General features: G+C 41.0%; 1 protein-coding gene across 1 annotated transcript in view; it reads left to right on the forward strand.

Annotated features, from left to right (window-relative positions):
- The window catches only part of LOC127571751 (inner ear-specific collagen-like), a 52,407-nt gene that overhangs the window by 17,626 nt on the left and 18,602 nt on the right, over nucleotides 1-16,179 (forward strand). Inside the window, exon 2 of the mRNA XM_052018424.1 lies at nucleotides 15,740-15,787. The gene's annotated coding sequence lies outside the window, so the exon portion shown is untranslated. The remainder of the gene's footprint in view (nucleotides 1-15,739; nucleotides 15,788-16,179) is intronic.

A 16,179-nucleotide genomic window follows, 5' to 3' on the forward strand; every position in this document is an offset into this window, starting at 1 on the left:
ACTGTTTTGTGACTGATCTAATCTTGCAATCAGTTTGATTTTCCTACTTGTTCCCCATAACCCACATTTCCTCTGTGGACCAAAAATCTATTTTGAATGTACTCAATGATTCAACCTCCGCAGCCCTCTGGGGCAGAGAATTCCAAATTCACAATCCCTTGAAGAGAAGAAATTGCTTCTCACTGTCATCATAAATGGGTGACTCCTTATTCTGAAAGTATGCTCCTAATTCTAGATTTCTCCATGAAGGGAAACAGCCTTTCAGCATTCCCTCAGGGTCTTGATGGGGTCTTTGACCTGAAATGTAAAATCTGCTTCTCTTTCCACAGGTGCTGCCTAATGCTGAGTGTTTCCAGCATTTTCTCTTTTTATTTCAGATTTCCATTATTTGCAGTTTTTTTGACTTTCAGTGTCTTGTATAATTTCAATAAGGGCACTAGTCAATTTTCTAAATTTTGATGAATACAGGCTCAACCTGTGTAGACTTTGCTCATAAAATAATCTTTCATTCTAGGAATCAATTTAGTGAATCTCTTCTGAACTGGCTTCAGTGCAAATATATGCCACTTAAATCCAAAACTACATTCAATATTCCAGGCCTGGTCTTGCTAAAGCCATTAGAATTATAGCAAGAGCTCCCCATTTTTATACTCTAGCCTCTTTCCAATAAAGGCCAACGTTCCATTTGCCCGCCTTAATACTTGCTGTATCCGCAGGCTAACTTTCTGTATTTCATGTACAAATACCCAGATACTTCTTTACCATTCTGTAATGTCTCCATTTAACAATATTCTGCTGTTCTTCCTCCAATGTGGATAACTTCACATTTCCCCACATTATACTCTATCTGCCCAATTTTTGCCCACTCTCTTATTCTATCCATATTCCAGTGGAGGCTCTGTGTTCTTTCAAATTGTCTTCCCATCCCTCTCCATATCATCAGCAAATTTGGCTGTGATAAACTCAGTTCCTTTATCTAAGATATTGATAAAGATTGCAGATGGTTGAAGCTCAGCACTGACCCTGTACCACCCAGGTAGTTACAGTTTACCAACCTGAAAATGTTCCATTTATCCTGACTCTCTTTTCAGTTAATTAAAGAATCCATGCAACTATTGGCTCCTACAATGATCTCTTACTTTGTGCAGTAACCTTTTATGTGGCACCTTATCAAATGCCTTCTGGAAATCTGGTTTCCCTCTATCCAGGTTGCCCATTACGTCTTCAACAAATTTTAATAAACTTACACAATACTGTTTTGCTTTCATATAACTTCAATGCCTCTACTTGATTATACTATAATTTTCTCAATGTCATGAAGAATGGATTCCAGCTTTCTTCCCATGATAGGTGTCAAGCTACCTGATCTAGAGCTTCCTGTTTCCTGTCTCCCTCAGTTCTTGAATAGAGGTGTTAATTTGGGGTTTTCCAATCTACTGGAATCTTACTGCAATCTAGGGAGCTTTGGAAGATCGTAACCAGCTCTATCTTTTTCCAGCCACTCTTCCTCACCCATGGTATTGACACCTTCCATCTACATCCACCAGTCCCATATCTAGATTAGCAAAAGATTCAGTCTTCAGAATCCTTGAACACTCAATCCAAACTGAGATTTCAACCCTCAGTTGCCTGTCTCTCTAATGTCATGATTAGCCCTCCTTATATCCTTTTGATGTTGCTTGATCTAAATTGTTTCTTGACCCACCACTGCATCCCCTCCTACCCCGGTCCAATGGGGCTTCTGACCACTGGTCTCTTATTGACCACCAACTCACATCATCAGCAGCATCCACCCTTCTAGACTTGATCGCAGCTGATGAAATATCAGTTCGGCATGGACATTATTGTTCAAGTTCAAGTTTATTGTTGTCATAGGCATATCTACACAGGGTATAAATGCCATGAAAATTAGCTTTTTTGCAGCAGCAGCACAATACATTACAAGATGAGGACAGACGTAAGTTAATGTAAACACATTAACATAAATTATTCTTACACATGTGCAAAATAAACGACAAAATAAACATAACACTAGTACAAGATTGAGAGAGAAAAAATAATAGTCTGAGGTAGTGTTAAGGATTTCCAGGTCGGTTCAAGAACCTGATGGTGGTGGGGAAGAAGCTGTTGTTGAACCTTGAGGTGTGGTTCTTCAGAATCCCTGTACAATCTGCCTGATGGCAGCATCGGGAAGAGGGCATAGCCTGGATGGTGGGTGTCCCTGATGATGGATACCATCTTACTGAGACATCGCTTCCTGTAGATGTCCTTGATGGTGGTGAGAGCTGTACCATGATGGAACTGGCTGAGTCTACCACTCTCTGTAGCCTCTTGAATTCCTGTATATTGGAGCTTCCAAACCAGGCCACGATGCAACCAGTCAGGATGCTTTCCTCTGTAAATCTGTGGAAGTTTGTCAAAGTCTTTGATGACATGCTGAACCTCCTTAAACTTCTAAGGTAGTAGAGGTGCTGGCACACCTTCTTCATGGTTGCATCTATGTGCTGGGCCCAGGACATAGATGCAACCATGAAGAAGGTTGACATCTGGGAACTTGAAGCTGCTTATCTTTTCCACTGCAGGCCCCTCAAGGAGGATTGGTGCATATTTACCACACTTCCCTGACAATGGTGAGCAGGCTTACAGCTGAAACAGTTCTTGCTGTACTGTGTAATGTTGATATAGAGCAAACTTGCTGGCAGTAGGCCAAGAAATTTAAATTGGAAATGGTGGGAAGCAGTCTGGTTTACCAGAATTAATGGTTGTGAAGTGGGGTCAGTTCATTGGTTATAATGGGCAGACTGGATATATCAGAAAGCGTAGAAGATGCCCGCCTTGTATCAAAATCTATCCTCAGTCATAGTTTTATCACAAGTACCTGGGCATGACAGAGTGTATGGAATCCGATGAAGTTCAGTGTCTGAAGTTTCTAAGATAATTGCTGGTGATCTCAAATAATAGCTTCAGTGCATTGAAGTGTCCCTTGTAATGAAAAGTAAAGGCATTTGCTGCCAATCATCTGCTAAGCTCCTGCAAGGTTGAGCTGATATTACCTGCAGGAGCAGGTGTGCAGGCATCTAAAAATAATGGTGGAAGGAGATGGTGGTTATGGGGAAGTTGAATATGAAGAGAATTAGACAAAAGGATGTTGTTTTCTTTAGCTCTGCAATAGAACATAGAACATTACAGCACAGTACAGGGCCTTCAGCCCACAATGTTGTGCCGACATTTTATCCTGCTCTAATATCTATCTAACCCTTCCCTCCCACATAGCCCTCCATTTTTCTATCATTCATGTGGCTATCTAAGAGTCTCTTAAATGTCCCTAATGTATCTGTCCCCACACCTCTGCCAACAGTGCGTTCCACGCACCCACCACTCTGTGTAAAAAACTTACCTCTGACATCCCCCTTATACCTTCCTCCAATCACCTTAAAATTATGCTCCCTCATGTTAGCCATTTTTGCCCTGGGAAAAAGTCTCTGACTGTCCACGCGATCTATGCCTCTTAGCCTCTTATACACCTCTATTAAGTCATCCCTCATCCTCCTCCTCTCCAAAAAGAAAAGCCCTAGCTCACTCAATCTATCCTCATAAGACATGCTCTCCAATCCAGACAGCATTCTGGTAAGTCTACTCTGCACCCCCTCTAAAGCTTCCACATCCTTCCTATAATGAGGTGACTAGAACTGAACACAATACTCCAAGTGTGGTCTAACCAGAGTTCTATGGAGCTGCAACATTACCTCATGGCTCTTGAACTCAATACCCCGAATAATGAAGGCCAACACACCATATGCCTTCTTAACAACTCTATCGACCTGCGTGGCAACCTTGAGGGATCTATGGACGTGGACCCCAAGAGCCCTCTGTTTCTCCATACTGCTAAGAGTCCTGACATTAACCTTGTATTGTGCCTTTAAATTCAATCTTTCAAAGTGTAACACTTCACACTTTCCTAGGTTGAAATCCATCTGCCACTTCTCAGCCCTGTTGTAATCTACAGCAACTTTCTACACTATCCACAACACTACCAACCTTCGTGTCATCTGCAGACTAACTAACCCACCCTTCCACATCCTCATGCAAGTCATTTATAAAAATCACAAAGAGCAGGGGTCCCAAAACAGACCCCTGCAGAACACCACTGGTCACCGACCTCCAGGCAGAATATGCTCCATCTACCACCACCGTCTGTCTTCTATGAGTGAGCCAGTTCTGAATCCACACAGCCAAATTTCCTTGGATCCCATGCCTCCTGACTTTCTGAATGAGCCTTCCATGAGGAACCTTATCAAATGCCTTACTAAAATCCATGTAACCCACATCCACTGCTCTAGCTTCATCAATGTGCTTTGTCACATCCCCAAAGAATTCACTCAGGCTCGAGGCATGACTTACCCCTCACAAAGCCATGCTGACTATCCCTAATCAGCCTGTGCTTCTCCAAATGCCCAAAAATCCTGTATCTAAGAATTTTCTCCAGTAACTTGCCCACCACTGAAGTAAGACTCACTGGTCTGTAATTCCCAGGGTTATCCCTACTCTCTTTCTTAAACAAAGGAACAACATTCGCCACCCTCCAATTATCTAGCACTACTCCTGTGGCCAGTGAGGATGCAAAGATCATCGCCAAAGGTGCAGCAATCTCTTCCCTCGCTTCCCGTAACAACCTTGGATATATCCCATCCGGCCCTGGTGACTTATCTATCCTGATGTTTTTCAAAAGTTCTAGCACATCCTCTTTTCTCACATCGATATGTCCAAGCATATCAGCCTGTCGTATGCCATCCTCACAAACGTCAAGGTCTTTCTCACTGGTGAATACTTAAGCAAAGTATTCATTAAGGACTTCCCCTACTTCTTCTGGCTCCAGGCACATGTTTCCTCTTTTATCCCTGATCGGTCCTACCCTCACTCTAGCCATCCTCCTATTCTTCACATGCGTGTAGAATGCCTTAGGGTTTTCCTCAATCCTACTCGCCAAGGCCTTCTCAGCCCCCTTCTAGCTCTCCTAAGTCCATTCTTAAGCTCCCTCTCGGCTACCTTGTAACTCTCCAGAGCCCTGTCTGATCCATGCTTTCTAAACCTTAGGTAAGCTTCTTTCTTCCTCTTGACAAGCTATTCTATGTCTCTTAGCAACCACAGTTCTTTCACTCTGCCATCCTTACCCTGCCTCAGTGGGACAAACCTATCCAGAAGCCCATGCAAGTACTCCATAAACAACCTCCACATTTCCACTGTGCACTTTCCCAAGAACGTCTATTCCCAATTTACGCTCCCAAGTTCCTGCCTAATAGCATCATAATTTCCCCTCTCCCGATTAAATACTTTCCCAATATTGTCTGCTCCTATCGCTCTCCAAGGCTATGGTAAAGGTCAAGGAGTTATGGTCACTATCTCCAAAATGCTCTCCCACCGAGAGATCTGAAACCTGATCAGGCTCATTGCCTAGTACCAGGTCCAGAATGGCTTCTCGTCCAGTTGGCCTGTCCACATACTGTGTCAGGAATCCTTCCTGGACACACCCAACAAACTCTGACCCATCTATCCCCCTTACACAAAGGAGGTGCCAATCAATATTAAGGAAGTTGAAATCACCCATGACAGCAACCCTGTTATTTTTGCACCTCTCCAAAATCTGCCTCCCGATCTGCTCCTCAATGTCTCTACTGCTACTTGGGGGGGGGGGTCTGTAGAATACTCCCAATAGAGTGATCGCTCCTTTCCTGTTTCTGACTTCCACCCACACTGACTCAGTAGACGATCACTCCAGGACATCCTCCCTTTCTACAGCTGTGACACAGCCCCCGATCAGCAAAGTCACTCTTCCACCTCTTTTACCCCCGTCCCTGTCTCTTTTGAAACATCTAAACCCTGGAATATCCAGCAGCCATTCCTGCCCTTGTGACAGCCTAGTCTCTGTAATGGCCACCACGTCATAGTTCCATGTACTTACCCATGCTTTAAGCTCATCACCCTTGTTCCTGATACTTCTCTTAAAGTAGACACACTTCAGCCCATCCAACTGACTGCAATTTCGCCCTTTCAAATGCCTATCCTTCCTCACAGCCTTCCTCTGCATCTACTTGTACACTAAATGCACCAACCTCTGACCTATCACTCTGGTTCCCATTCCCCTGCCAAACTAGTTTAAACCCTCCCTAACAATTCTAGCAAACCTGCCCACAAGAATATTGGTCCCCCTCAAGTTCAGGTGTAACCTGTCCCTTTTGTACAGGTTGTATCTTCCCCAGAAGAGATCCCAGTGATCAACAAATGTGAAACCTTGCCCCCTGCACCAACTCCTCAGCCACGCGTTCGTCTGCCAGATCAACCTATTCTTACCCTCACTGCCATGTAGCACAGGCAGCAATCCTGTAGATTACTACCCTTGAGGTCCTGCTTTTCAGCTTCCTACCTAGCTCCCTATATTCCCTCTTCAGGACCGCATCTCTTTTCCTACCTATGTCATTGGTACCAATGTATCAACAAATATAGCAGTTACTCTCCTGCATTATAGTGAGCTGCTGGAGGTACAGTTAACACTTGCAGTCTGCTGCATTTGTGATTGTATGCCACCTTGTCCTGCTATAGGGAAAGATGTGTCAGTAGTTGTGTAATCTCATTTGTTGAAACAGTTGCCATGATTGAAGAGATAGCAGATAGATTTGGGTATGAAGTTTGGATCAGTGGATGTTAGCCAGGGTTCCTAATGTATAAAAAGTATTCTTAGGTGACAAATGCATATTGCACTAAACAACATAGAAGGCTGTTGATGCTTTTGGAGGAAGGGAGATGAAGATAAATCTTCAACATTCAACTTTCCATGTGAGTTAATTAAAACTCTTGCAGCAAATAAGATGCTGGAGGAACTCAGCTGGTCAGGCAGCATCTGTGGAGGGAAATGGACAGTCAACATTTCGAGTCAAGACCCTTCATCCAGTCCACAATCCCACTCAATAGTGCAAGAAGTTTTATAATCTGTCGACATATATCAAGGTGATCTGTACCAATGTTTACATGTACAGATAAGATAGCTTCACAGAAGATGTATTTTTTGCGATGGTGGAGTGTGATAGAGATGTTGTAACTGGAGCTGAGATTCACTCATTCATGTCTTACTTTCAAAGCAGGTGGACCTGTAGAGCAGGATATGAGAGAATTTTGTATGACATCTGGTCTCTTCCCGGTGATTATTGGTGTACAGTTTTGGTGTGGAGAAGGTTACTTAATTGGGTAGTTTTATTTTATTGGCTACTTGTGAAAATTGCTTGTATTGCACATGGCCTATGCCTGCTTCTTTTGCTGAGCTATAGATATTCACTATGGATATTTTGGTAGCTTTGTTCTGCTTCTTTTCCTTTTGCTCTCTAGACTCTGCTTCATGGCCCTCAGGCTCTGGAGTTCTTTGTAATTCTTCATTTAGCTGCTGTTGCAAGGATGTGCAGCTTGCAGCAGATGACAAAAAACTCTTCTTATCTGCTTGGCATATACTGCACATCACCCTGGACTGATGGAGGCAATAAAATCTCATCTTCAGGAGACTTATGCTAATTTCCATGACAATTGTGTTACTTGTGTAGCTTTCATTTGTGTTTAACTGCTAAGGTTCAGAGTCACCATGCTGTTTCTTGCTAGGGAAGTGGCAAGTAGTCTTTGCCCCCAAGATTCATTCCTAGGGAGGAACAAGTGCTTCCCAGAAACATGGTATTCATTATGAGGTATATATTTTATATGATCCACAGTGACCAGCATTTTCAGGATTTGTAAACCTTTCCTGTTAATAGAAAGCTCTAAGCTCATGGCCTTATGGGAAGCCAGCAATCTCACTTGTCCTCATTGTAATCAAAGTAGATGAAGACAAAAGAGACTACAGAGGCTGGAATCTGGATCATAAACTGGAATGCTGGAAGAACTCAGCAGGTCAAGCAGAATCAGTGGAGGCAAAAGCTGTAAGCTGACCTTTTGGGTCACAACCCTGCAGCAGAACTGAGAGGGAAGAGGAAAAATTGTCAGTATATAGCAGTACAAGGGAGGGGTAGGACAGAGGCTGGTAGGTGATAGATGGAACCAGGTGAGGGGGTTGATGGGCAGATAGAATCAGGTGGGGGAGAGGGAGGGGAAGGGTTGAAGGGATGGGAAAGGCAAACAAAAGGAGAAGAAATCTAGGTGGACAGATGAATGTGTGTGGGAGGAGAACATTGGGTGTGTGGGTTACCTGAAAGTGGAAAATTCAATGTTTACACCTTTGGGTTGGAAACTACCCAAGTAGAATATGAGATGTTGTTCTTCCAATTTGCATTTTGTAAAATAGATGAATATGGGCAAAATAATTTCTTCACAATTACAGTGGTCTGGGTGACCTCTCTGATGTGATGATGAACAACAAATTGGGAGACATGGCAGAGATCTTCTGCAGCTGCTTGGACAAAACCTGTGGACGTGAGGTTGAGAGTCATCATGACTTCAACCTGGACAGAGAGGGTAGGTCAATCGGAGAGTGCAGTCTTATCAATTTCCACAGAATCTTACATTCTTTAGTGAAGGCAGCCTTAGAAAATCTGCAAATATATTGTTCATCAGAGAATTCTAGGTAGGATATGGTGTCTCTGAAAAGTAGCCCCTTTGCTGGTGGACATAATTCCTGCTTCAATGTTCCCTGGCCCACCCTAATTGCCCAACCATGCCATAGCAATGTTTCCAGTAATGGAATGCCTCCAGTGTGATATCACTGAGGCACCCAATAAATGTGTGCTTCAGCAGCCAAATGCTGAAAAGTAAAACCATGTTAGTTATAGCTCGTCTTTTGCACTTTGAAAGAAATTTGAACACCCTGCAGTCCTCTCTGAAGGGTGTCTAATAAAGAATCCCAGTGTCATCAGTGTGCCCCTTTAAATGGCAAAAAAGGTGAAAACCTAAACCAATGCATCCCTAATTCTACCACGAATGTTCCTTGATGGTTGTAATGTGGAGCTTTCCGATCCTACTTATATTGGTAGGAGCAGAAACATGCATACCTGAATAATGTCATTATTTAATGCAGGCAGGGAGAGCACTGGGTGTGCTAAAGTGAATAGTACACAGCAATGCCAGGTCTAATTTTGTGTCTGGTTCATTTTCACTTGTAAATGATTGTAATGTGATCTATTCCTGTGAAAGTCAAAAATGGAGTACCTGTATTTTAAGGTGGTACATTATCTAATTTCCAGGCTGCCATGTTTTGCTATACACTGTTCAATTGATAGAAATACATCAAATATATAATACACAAATTGGCCATCTGATGACATTTATGGTTCATTCAAACCACTGACTTTTCTTTATCTAACTCTTTCAGCACATTGTTATGAAGCCTCCCCTCCAATGCTTATAAAGCCTCCGCTTAAATGCATCTACTTTGCTTGTCTTATCCATTCCCTGTAGTAGCAAATTTCACATTCTCACTGTTCTGGGTAAAGCTATTTTCTGCGTTCCTTGTTTGATTTCCTACTGAGTGTCTTATACTCACAATTTATAGTTTTGCTCTACATAAACGTGGAAACGTTTGTTCTCTAATTTTTCAAAATTGTTCCTTGAGTTCAAGAGAAGGAAGACTTAATTACTTTTTTCTGATAGGTATAACTTTAAATTTCTGGCACCATCCTTGTAATTTCTTTTGCACTCTCCATTCACTTTACTCCCACACAGGCCATTTCAACCATAAAGCACTCATTTTTATACTAATCCCACCCTCACCCATTTTATCTCCCCACATTCCCATCAGTTGCCCCTCCCTCACCCAACACAGATTCTGCCATTTATCTATACACGAGAAACAATTTACAGTGGATAATTAACCACCAATCTGAACATTTTTAGGATGTAGGAGGAAACCAGAGCACCTGGAAGAAACCCATGCGGTCTCAGGGAGAACATGCAAACTCCACACAGAAAGTACCAGAAATAAGAATATGACTAGGTCCAGAATGGTAATGCTGGCATCAAATCAGTATTGCAAGCAGGATGCTGTCATGATTTCCCTGTAAGTGATCATTCCATCCATGCACTCTAACCCATTTACAATTATGGCACATCACACGCTTTCTATCAAGAGTATGTGTGTACGTTGTAGGAGTCATTTTAATGATTGAAGAAATGTTTGTGAAACTCAGACAGTCGGTAAAACTGAGCTTAGAGTCATACAACACAGAAACAGGCCATTCAGCCCACCATGTCCATGCTGCCTATTGTACCTATCTATGCTAATCCCTTTTACCCATAGTAAGCTTCTGTGCTTTGGTGATTCAAATGCTTGTCGAGGTGCTTTGTAAGTGTAGTGAGTATCTGCCTCCACCCTCTTTAAGGCAGCACATTGCAGATTCCAACCACTCTCTGTGTGAACAAACTCCCTTTCAGATCACCTCTAAACCTCCTCCTCTCAACTTCAACCTATGCCCTCTCTTCTTAGACACTCCCACCATGGGAGAAAGATTTTTACTATTTGCCCCATTTATCCATTTCATAATTTTTTATACCTCTCTCAAGTCACCTGTCAGCCTCCTTTGCTCCAGTCCCTCCTTATAATTGTAATGCACCAATCCAGGCAACATCCTGGTGAATTTTCTCTGCACTCTCTCCAGAGCAATCACATCTTTCCTGTAGTATGGTAAACAGAACTGCACACAATACTCCATGTGTAGCCTAACCAATGTTTTATAAAGCTGTAATATGATGTCCCAACTCTTATATTCTATGCCATGGCCAATGAAGGCAAGCATCCCATATGCCTTCTTTATCACCTTGTCCATTTGGTGCTGCCACTTTCAAAGATCTATGGACTTGTACTCCAAGGTCCTTCTGTTCATCAACACCCTCTAGAGCCCTATCATGTGTACATCCAACTCATGTTTGCCTTCCCAAAATGCATCACCTTTCATTTGTCTGGATTAAATTCTATTTGCACCTGCTTTCCCCAACTTTTCAGCTGGTCTAAATGACCTTCCCTGACATCGACAACATCACCAACTTTCATATCATCTGCAAACTTACTTATCATACCTCATCCATTGATATCCATATTGTTAATGTGTATCACAAACATCAAGGGTCTCAGCACCAATCCTTATTGGACACCACAACTGTGACCATATTACTCTTATGCCTTTCTGCGATTTATCTACATGTCTTAATATTGCTCCCTTTATTATTTGATATTTAAGAATATCAATACTGTAAATAAAACTAATTTGTGTTCGAGGTCGAGATCTACATTTGGGACAAATATACATTGGGCACTACCATGAGACAGTAGTCGTTTTGACTTTTTCCATGTGTATGAAAAGTAACATGAAAAATCAGAAAAAAATGTTTATAATTACTCCCATCACTCCTAGGTCCCAGAAGCTGTTTTTAAGCATGTTGCCATCCCACTTCTATCATTCATATTACATTATTAGAGAAATATACAAAAACTGGAGACAAAGAAGCAGTAAGGTCTATTGGTTTCTTTTAAGAAATCTAGGACATAACAGTCTAATTTTCTAGATCAAATGTCATTCTTTGTAAAACAAACAATAAATTCATTGCTAAGAAATGACAAGTGCTACATTTTGGTACTAAGAATGAGAAGAGCCAATATAAACTAGAGGGCACAGTTCTAGAAGAGGTACAAGAACAGAGTGATCTGTGGTATATGTGCATACTTTGTCAAAAGTGGCAAGGCTAATCGAGAAAGTCATTAAAAAAAGAATTCCAGGCTTCATTATTCTAGTACTCTAAGAGAAAGGAAATTACATTGAACTTTCATAAGACACAGATTTGGTCAGAACTGGAAAAGACGAGTGAGGGCAAATATGAGTGCCCAAGAAAGGAAAAGACTAGAAAGAGCAAATCTAGCCCCCGAAATTCAAGAGAAGGATAATTTGTAATGAAGAATAAGGAAGTGGTTGAGGAACTAAACACTTAGTGTGCAACTCTCTTCACAGAAGAAGATACACAAAATATGCCAAATATATTAGTGAACCAAGGGTTCAGCAAGAATGGTGAAACAAAGTATTAGTCAAAAGATAGTGCAGAGAAGTTGGTGAGCTTGAAAACTGATGAATCCAAAGGACACGATGATCTACATCAAAAGCTTTGAAAGAGGTGCTTTTGGAAATAGTGAATATTCTGGTTGTCATCTTCCAAAGTTCTATAAATTCAGGAATTGTTCCTGTGAATTGGACAGTAGCTAATGCAACTTCACTATTTAGGTAAGAAGGGAGAAAGGAAATATGGAACTATTGCTTGATGCTAGTGGTAGTGAAAATTCTGGAACCTATAATGAAGATAAAATTAATTTTAAAAAACACTTTGAGAAGAATAATAGGATTGAGGAGAACCACAAGAATTTATGAAAGGAAAATCATGTTTGACTAATCTGCCAGAGTTCCTTGAGGATGTGATTAGTAGAATTGATAAGGGAGAAGCTACGGGTGTGGTGTATTTGGATTTTTGGAAGTCTTTTGACAAGGTCCCACACAGGAGGTTGGTCAACAAGATTAATGTACATGGAACTGGTTATCAGAAAGAAAGTAAAGAGTATGAATAAATAGATCATTCTCAGGTTGTCCAGCTGTGATTAGTGGGATACTGCAGGGATCAGTGCTTGGGCCCCAGCTATTCACAATCTGCATCAACAATTTGGCTGAGAGGACCAAATGTCATATTTGTATGTCTGAGTGAACACAACTGAGATGAATACATGTTTTGATATTAAAAGGATATGGAGATAGTGCTGAAAAGTGGTGCTGAGGTAGAAGATTAGCCATGATCTTGATGAATGATGGAGCAGGCTCGATACCTTACTGCTATTCCTATTTCTTGTTCTTATCTGACTGGCATATTGTGTCCAGTTCTGGGTGCCACACTCTAGGATAATATGCAGAAACTGGGGTTGTTCTCTTTGGAATAGAGGAGGTTGAAGGAAGGGAATAGAAAACAAGAAACTGTTCCCATTTTTTGTAGGTCAAGAACCACAGGACATAGGTAATTAGCAAAAGAAGCAAAAATGACATGAGGAGGATCTTTTACGTATGTTTAGGGTCTGGAATACACTGTCAGGGATAGTAGCTGTGACATTGTGTTGTATGGTTTGGGGAGAGATCAGGATAGGAATTGGCAGTTTCTACTGGGGGAAGGCAGGGAAACATATCAGGACCTGCAGTATTCTTATGGCAGAATAAACTGGAGGCAGCATTCCGGGAGCTAAAATTCAGGTGAACAGGTGATTGGGGACTGGCCTGGTGATCAGTGGCTAGTGGTGGTGGGGTTTGGACAGAGAAAAATGAGGGGTGACCAAAGAATGACAGTAAACAATTAACTTAAATGCTCAGACATCTTAGTCCAGTGCTGTGATAGTAAAGTTTAGTTGATTCAGCAAGAAGACAGAAGAGATAGCAGATGCCCATGGCTACCCATTTGATCTGCAGAAAGTGGGAGGTATTGAAAGAGAAGTTGTTGAGGGTAAAATAGTAAATACTGTTTAAAATCTCAGTGTTAAGCAATGTCTCCAGGTGATAGAGACATAGAGTAACACAGCATAGAAACAGGCCCTTTGGCCCAACTCGTCCATGCCAACCATGGTGCCCACCTAGCTAGTCCCATTTGTCTGTATGTGGCCCATATCCCTCTAAGCCACTCCAATCCATGTACTTATCCAAATGTGGAGATGAACATTAAAAAAAATCTGAAATGGGTTCATCAATCTCTTCAGAAACTTAAGTCACCATTTATGGACTGAAAATATATTACTAGATTTATTTTTGTATTCTTACATGTTCTAATGCTTTGATTCACACCATGAGGGTTTATTAATGACAGTACAATTGAGCTCACTGTTTACAGGCTCTCTGCCAAAGTATTCAATTTACAATATACAATCAGGACCTTTAAAGAAGATATAGTTGGCAGACATTTTTTTACTTGTATATTTGTAAAACACATCCTCTTTCTCCTCCAGGTGACAGAGCAGTTCATAGTTCTATACTCAAAGCAAATACTGAGCATTTAATGGAAATTGACAGCAAATTCGGAATTTCCATGAGAATGCTAAGGTCTAAGAATTGCATTGACTGTTTGTGATATTTTTCACAAGTACAATTCATGAAGCCCAGATTAGGAGTGTGAAGCTGCAATGAGTTTCTGCCACAAGTTTGGGAACCCACTCAGACAACCTATGCCAGGTTGAGACTCTTTTTGTCCATTTCACTGGAAGCGAATGGCTACTAAGATTTTTTTCATCTGTTGTATTTGTTTTAAAAATGTGAGTGTTTTTTTTTATGTTTAATAGTTTTTACAAATAACTTTAAGTTTTTGAATATTTCTGACAGCGTTGGCAGTTAAAGTATAGGTTTCAAAGTCTGTTTGTGTTGAGGTATATACTAGACCCCCATCCTCCCCATTTGTGACAGCATCTGTCACAGGAGGTCCTGTCATGATGCAGTGCCTCGCTACAGCTACTGGAGCTGGCTTTTCTCAGTAGATTCTCACTAAAGAAATGCAAGGTGAGTGGGATTTTTTTCTCCTGGGTCAACAAGGGGGGCTGCTGACTGCAAATTTTGGGCCATGTTTCAAAGACACTGTTTCTAATCACAGGCCCTTTTAGGAATACAAAGCATGATGTCTTTTTTAGGATTTGAATAAGATGTGGGTCTCTAATTGAACATTTAACCAGTTTAAGGTCAGGGATGTTGAATATGTTTCAGTCCAGTACATTATACATACTTCTAGTAGAGTTTGAGTGAAGCATATATTAAGGATGTTAAAGTTGGCTTGTTCTCTCTAGAGACTATGGGACATCAATACGTAAAATCTTCCTGAGATTAAGAGAATCTCCTGCAATATTTGAAACATTAATGACCTAGTTAAAATGACAAGTATTCTTGTTTAATTGATTAATGTAATTTGGGCTCATAGACTCCAACATTACAGACTGCCTGAAATAATCAGTTGATGAAGAGGGAAATTCAAAGGTAGATCTAATTATGAGAAAGAAATTAGTATATTGTATCATTTTTACAAATGAATCAACAGAGATTCATGATGAGATGGTTGTGTAAATGGGATGAATTCAGAAAAAACATTAGAAGTACACAAATAAAATGAGTCTGGCACCAGATGGAATAGTTTCAAGACATCAAGGTAGTCAGGAAAGAGATGGTAGAGGTTCGAATCACAATTAATGGGTGGTTAGTAACTACTCTTCAAAAGTAATGCATTGGCACTTGGGGAATATCCTGAAGACTTAGGAAAAGTTGTTAAGTTTCGTGAAAACATAGTTTCCCATCATAGAAATTACACTATTTCCATGATTTTACTTTCCTTGTTTGAAATATCCTGAGAACATAAGACGTGCAATATAAATGGAGAATCTTCTTTCTTTGAGATCACTTCAGTTGGCCTCAGTAGCCCTCACACCCTTACACCCCACCACCACCCCCCCCCAGCCCCACCATCTCCAACACCCTGCCTCACCGCATCAGATTTACTGCATCCAACTATTATCCAACAGCTCAGTATTTGAGTTGTCAGTGTTTAGCTCACTTGGTTAAGTTATCAAAAGGTATCTGAAACGATTAATTGGATGAACCTCAAATGGTAATTGAAATGGCTATTTACTTGAGCTATCTGTTTGATATGGATCCTCTTGCCAAGCAAGAATCAATGACTTCCTGAATGGAGAATGCAAAATAGCAAAATAAACCTCATGTCCCTGCAGGTTTCACTGAGTCTTACCCAGCAGTACGTCTGAAGAGGACCAGAAATGGTAAGGTACAATTTATTTTTCTTGGGTCCGGTGGCAATCATGATTTTGCCCACTCTGGAGCTTCATAAATATGAAGTTGGGTCATGTTTTAGGAGGCTTAGTATTGTATTGGCCCAGAGGTAGCAAGCTGCAGAATAGCACTTGTAAAATTTAATTTGTAAGCTATCTTGTTTTGTTTCATGATTAGAAGACTTAACTTCTTTCATTTTGATTCTTAGAGGTATTTTGCAGTCCAGTCTCACCTTAATTCTCTCTTACTTCAGAAACATATTTTAACCCTACTTGTGCTATTCACGCTATTTACAACAAGTAATAATGACAAAATAACTTGAGGAATATCTGTCAAACAATTGCTGTAGATGCCATGCATTAAAATTTGTTTACATTAAACT

The sequence above is a fragment of the Pristis pectinata genome, chromosome 6 (assembly GCF_009764475.1).
Source record: "Pristis pectinata isolate sPriPec2 chromosome 6, sPriPec2.1.pri, whole genome shotgun sequence".
Lineage (NCBI taxonomy): Eukaryota > Metazoa > Chordata > Chondrichthyes > Rhinopristiformes > Pristidae > Pristis > Pristis pectinata.